Source organism: Myxine glutinosa, chromosome 13, assembly GCF_964187855.1.
Source record: "Myxine glutinosa chromosome 13, kmMyxGlut1.1, whole genome shotgun sequence".
NCBI lineage: Eukaryota > Metazoa > Chordata > Myxini > Myxiniformes > Myxinidae > Myxine > Myxine glutinosa.
This window is the reverse complement of record NC_136273.1, coordinates 13,913,274-13,919,273: the sequence shown is the minus strand read 5'-3', so window position 1 is coordinate 13,919,273 and position 6,000 is coordinate 13,913,274.

The following is a 6,000-nucleotide window of genomic DNA, read 5'->3' as shown; positions in this document are numbered from 1 at the left end:
GGTGTACAACAAGAAAACAAGAAAACAAACAAACAACCAGAGTGAAAACTGAGTACTCCCTTTCAGCGTGCGTCATTGCCGAGCCCCCTTCGGTGCCCGGCAATGACGTTATGCAGCGCCTGGAGATGGCATAGGAAAGGTGTGGTGTACAACAAGAAAACAAGAAAACAAACAAACAACCAGAGTGAAAACCGAGTACTCCCTTTCAGCGTGCGTCACTGCCGAGCCCCCTTCGGTGCCCGGCAATGGCGTTTTGCAGTGCATGGAGATGGAATAGAAAAGGAGCGGTTTACAACAAGTGAAATTGAGGCCATTCCGGTAGATCTTGAAGGTTACGAGGGATACGGGTTTCAGAACAGCGGAATGGGTTACCTGCCAAGGGGTGAATTTAACTGACATAATTTTAAAAAAACTAGTATATGCTGAACAAATTGCTTGAATTGAAGAAATTGCAAATTGCAAAAACAAACAAAAAAAAGTCTGTACTTTTCAAATGTTGGTACATTTGAATAACTAACTTCTATATTTAAAAGATGTTTCTTTGAAATGTGTCCCATCTTTTTGTCACACCCTTGTACTTAACCTTATATAACGATTAATTTATTTAATTATTTGACCATATGGCCGTACAGGTTATGCGACAAGATGGACATGCTCGTTTAAGAGTGATTTCATCCTGCAAGTAAAACAAAACATCTCCCTGGCAGATACTTGCCTTCATTGGCAAACAATTACACTCTTTACCTGCATTAAAGAAGTTTGCAAAGTCAAGTATAGAAGGCTTCAAATGCCACAAGCAGGCAGAAAGTTCAGCAAACGAGACTGTATGCCAGATTATGTCAACGGCACAGGTTTTGTCTGACACAACCACCCTTGATCTCAGGTTTCAACTTCATGGACAAACTATGTGATAGTATAAGGAGCAAGTCCAGCATTGAGTGACTAAGACAGTGCATATGATCCTGTTTTTTGGTGATTCAGACCTTCCAAAAGAAAAACTTGGAGGACACCAGACCAATAGACAGTAAAAAGAAGAGTTGCGATGTTTGAGACAAAACGATGCTGGCAGCTAAAGCGGACAAGATTGCTCTGTTGAACTTTTCCCATTAACCCGAGGACAGCTGAGTAACCCTGATGATACACTTTCACTCAGTTATAAGAATGATTATTTAAAAGTGATTTTGCAGTTGAGGCCAAGTTGAATTCCGGTAGATTATTCTTTTTTAGGATCTCACAGCCTCTTCTGAGAGTTGGGTAATGAGAACTGTCACTTTATGAAGGTGAATCCGCCAGTTTCTGAAAAGGAAAACTTTTAACACTTATCTCACCACTTGAGAAAACCCCAAATATTTTGTAATGTCTTTCATTTTTGTGGAGCTAATAAAGTTTCAAATCTAGGATTGTGTTCCCTTTCAAACCGTAACGGAGTGACAACTTAAAGGCCAGGGTTGAAAAGACCTTCCACTCTCATACACTAAATAGTAAATAAATAAACAGATGTTTTTTCAGCCTGGGCAATAGCCACCGGTGGCCATTCTCAGCACTTGACCATCCAGCTGCGCAGCAAACATTTCCCAAAAACTCCTCAGAGAGTGCGCCTCGAAAACGCCATTGTAAAGGTGTTTGAAGATGAATCTCCACAGGTACTTTTAAAGGAAAAGTTTCTCTCTTGACCTTCTCTGACCGAAAACCAATGTTGGATCTTCATTCATCTTTCCACCATCACTTCATTCCTCATCTCTACCCCCATGATCATTGATCTATGAGCACACGAGACGTCTCTGTAGTAATCTCTAATTCACGAGGACGCTTCGAGGCTCCAGCTGTTCAGTACCTCCGCAGATTAATATGTAAATGTGTGGTTTGAAGCTATGTGCAGACCTTTGAAAAAGGGTCACTTTTTTCCTCCTTTTTTTTTTCTTCTTCTTTCTGGCCCTTCTGGGAACCTGGGACTACAACAGACCTCAATTACCCTCTTTCAGACCTGTCTTACATCAATGCCTGTCTTTTTTGCCAGAATTCTGGAGCCTCGAGCATAATATTCTCCCATTGGCAACTTGACAAACGTATTCGCTCTTTTGCCTGCCCTGTAATGATAACCTACCTGATCTCTTTTAGTTCCAATTATATGTTTCATAAGCTCAAAAAGTAACAGTAATGGGTTGGCCTGACAGAGTTGCAGTCTGCTCCCCTGGCTCATGATGTGGGGAACCCAGGTTCAAATCCTATACCACAGGTGTGGTGTCCATTATCTCCTGATCAAATGCAAGACCAAATACTGCATTGGAGTAATCAGAAACAACCTGAATAAGTAAAGAGCAAAGATGGATTCATCAGGAGGAACCTGGGAAGGATTGGGGTTTCAGCTACAACTCCGCTACCCTCAAACCCATCCAGGCACAGCCAAGTGAGCCTTACAGAAAAATTTCTGCAATAATTCACTTCTCCTAGACAGATATGAGTGGATAATGAAAGATAAATAAAGAGTAAGAGAGACAAAAGAAAAGCAAAATCAAGAATTAGATTGAATAAAGAGAAATGTGAAAATGTAGAGCATAATAATTCCATTGATATCTACCGATATCTTTGTCCTGTTATGATTGATGTACAAACTCCTCAACCAAAGGTAAAGGTAAAAGACAAAAGAAAACAGCAAACGGTGACAAACCAAGAATATGAACAGGCAATAATGGGAGAGAAAAGGTCGACTAAATATAAATAATAAAGATAAGAAATGGGACAATGAATAAAAAATAAATAGAGAAAGAAACAACACAGCTTTTAATAATGCAGAGCATCGCTGGGGTATCTGTCAAAACGACCACTTTCACATCACATACCACTGAGTGCAATCGCCTTATACATTAAGAATAATGACCGCACTGTGGTCACAACTTGAGAAAAAATCCGGTAACAGGCTGATTCAGAAATGCGCATTTAGTGTGTGACTAAAAGATGAACAGCAGGATTGGGAAACATACATTTAATGCATGATTGAAAGATGAACAGCGGGATTGGGAAACACATTTAATGCACGATTAAAAGATGAACTGTGCAATTGGGAAACACACATTTAATGCACAATTAAAAGATGAACAGCACAATTGGGAAACACACATTGAATGCACAATTAAAAGATGAACAGTGCAATTGGGAAACACATTTAATGCACGATTAAAATATGAACAGCACAATTGGGATACACACATTTAATGCGTGATTAAAAGATGAACAACATGATTGGGAAACACACATTTAATGTTTGATTAAAAAATGAACAACGCGATTGGGAAACACACATTTAATGTGTGATTGAAAGATGAACAGCACGATTAGGAAACACACATTTAATGCGTGATTAAAAGATGAACAGCACGATTGAGAGACATACATTTAAAGCACAATTAAAAGATGAACAGCACAATTGGGAAACACACATTTAATGCACGATTAAAAGATGAACAGCGCAATTGGGAAACACACTTTTGATGCATGATTAAAAGATAAACAACACGATTGGGAACACACATTTAATGTGTGATTAAAAGATGAACAGCGAGTTTGGGAAACACACATTTAATGCGTGATTAAAAGATGAACATCATCATTGGGAAACATATTTAATGCACGATTAAAAGACGAACAACGCGATTGAGAACACAGATTTAATGCGTGATCAAAAGATGAACAGTGCAATTTGGAAACACACATTTAATGCATGATTAAAAGATGAACAGCGCAATTGGGAAACACACATTTAATGCACGATTAAAAAATGAACAGTGCAATTGGGAAACACATTTAATGCGCGATTAAAAGATGAACAGCATGATTGGGAAACATACATTTAATGCGCGATTAAAAGATGAACAGTGAGATTGGGAAACACACATTTAATGCACGATTAAAAGATGAACAGCGCGATTGGGAAAAAAACACATTCAATGTGTGATTAAAAGATGAACAGCGTGATTGGGAAACACACATTCAATGCATGATTAAAAGACGAACAACGAGATTGGGAAATACACATTTAATGGGCGATTGAAAGATGAACTGCGTGATTGGGAAACATATTTAATGCGTGATTAAAATTACGTAACATGATGTATCGTTGATTACCGTGCCGTCTGACGTACAGTGCATTCTGATAGGCATGATTGATTTTTTTGTATAGAGGATCAAGGCTCGTGAAAAAGCTAACATTTATCCCACAGAAAAATCAAACAGACACAAAGTATATAATAAGGGGAGCGGTAGACAATATGGGGAGAGAAGGGGAAGCACACAAACACAACATTTGAGAGCAGGGACATCGGGAGATCTGTGGGAGGGAGAGGGCTCGGGGGGAGGAGGTGTGGGAAGGGGGGAGGGGGGTGGGAGAAGTATAAAACACAAGGACACTGCAAGTACTTCCAGGAAAGAAGTTGGTATTTCAAAAAAGTGGATCTGGGGTGAAATTAGCGGGGGTAGAAAAGATCAAGGTTTTGGATGGGGGAAGATAAGAGATGGTGGTGAACAGCTGTTTTAAAGACCTGGAGGGAGGAGTGGGATTGAAGAGAGTGAGGGAGTTTGTTCCAGAGGCGGGAGAAAAGAGGATTGAAGGAGTGAAGGTGAGCAGAGAGTCTTGATTTTGGCAGTTTGACCATAAGAGGGTTGCAGGCAGATCTTGTGCGACCTGTAGGAATATTAATAGTAGATTAATAATTTAATAATAATTAATAGTATTAATAGTTATATTAAATGTAGGAATATGATTAAACCTTACTATTTATTATTCGACATATGATTCGATTTTTCAGGATCCCTCATAGTGAGTAACACTCGACCCAAACAAAGCCAATGGAAATCTGACACAACAAACACAGGCAGTGGATAATCAGCAGAGGCCTGCCTAAAGGCCTAATGTGTTAGGCCCACCAGAAAGCCAAGATGGCGGCCTTATCATTTTGTCTCGGTGCTATGGTGGGTGGAGTCAAGCAACAGATGTAACAACAGAAGTGTGGTCAAGCAACTGCCTGACCAATTGATGCACATTTCAAAAATCGACCGCACCCACCCCCCCCCCCACCCCCAGCCCCAGCAAGTACCCAAAAAAAAACCAACACCACCAACACAAACAACAACATGAAGCCCTTGCAGACCTACCACATGTCACAGAAATACACTTTTGAAAATGTTTGGAGTATGTATATAAATGCAAAATTTATAACCATTTTTAGTGCCATTCAAAACTGTTTGTGTGTAACATGATTCTTAAACATCTTCGAATGAACGATACGACTGGAGTAGATCTTGAGGCGGACAAACACACAATCAGTAACGGTTGCAGCCAACTTGGATATAATCCACATACAAGGTATAAAACCGACTTATGGTTTGTATATAATTATGTATAAATATATATGCATTTACATATATATTTACATTTACAGTTCTATATATATATATATACAGTCACGTGAAAAAGTAAGTACACCCCATGTAAAGTTTTGACTTTTTCAACATATTTCAACATACAGCTATTTGATCCTTTTTTCAACAATATTGACAGATAAAGGTGATATAATATAACAAATATCATTAAACATTTACATATTGTAGTCCATTGTATAATTTAAATAAACATAAATGCAAATTTTGCATGTGGAAAAAGTAAGTACACCCTTGGCTCTAATAGATGGTATTGCCCCCTTTGGCAGAAACAACCTCAAGTCGGCGTTTCTTATAACTGTTTACCAGTCTCTGACATCGACTGGGAGAATTTTTTGCCCACTCCTCCATGCAGAATTATTTCAGCTGTGCGATGTTTGAGGGGTTTCTTGCATGCACAGCTCGTTTCAAATCCCCCCACAACATCTTGATGGGATTTTGATCCGGGCTTTGACTTGGCCATTCCAGAATCCTCCATTTCTTTCTTTTCAGCCATTCCTTGGTGGATTTACTGGTATGTTTAGGGTCATTGTCATGTCGCAAGGTCCACCTTCGGTTGAGCTTCAA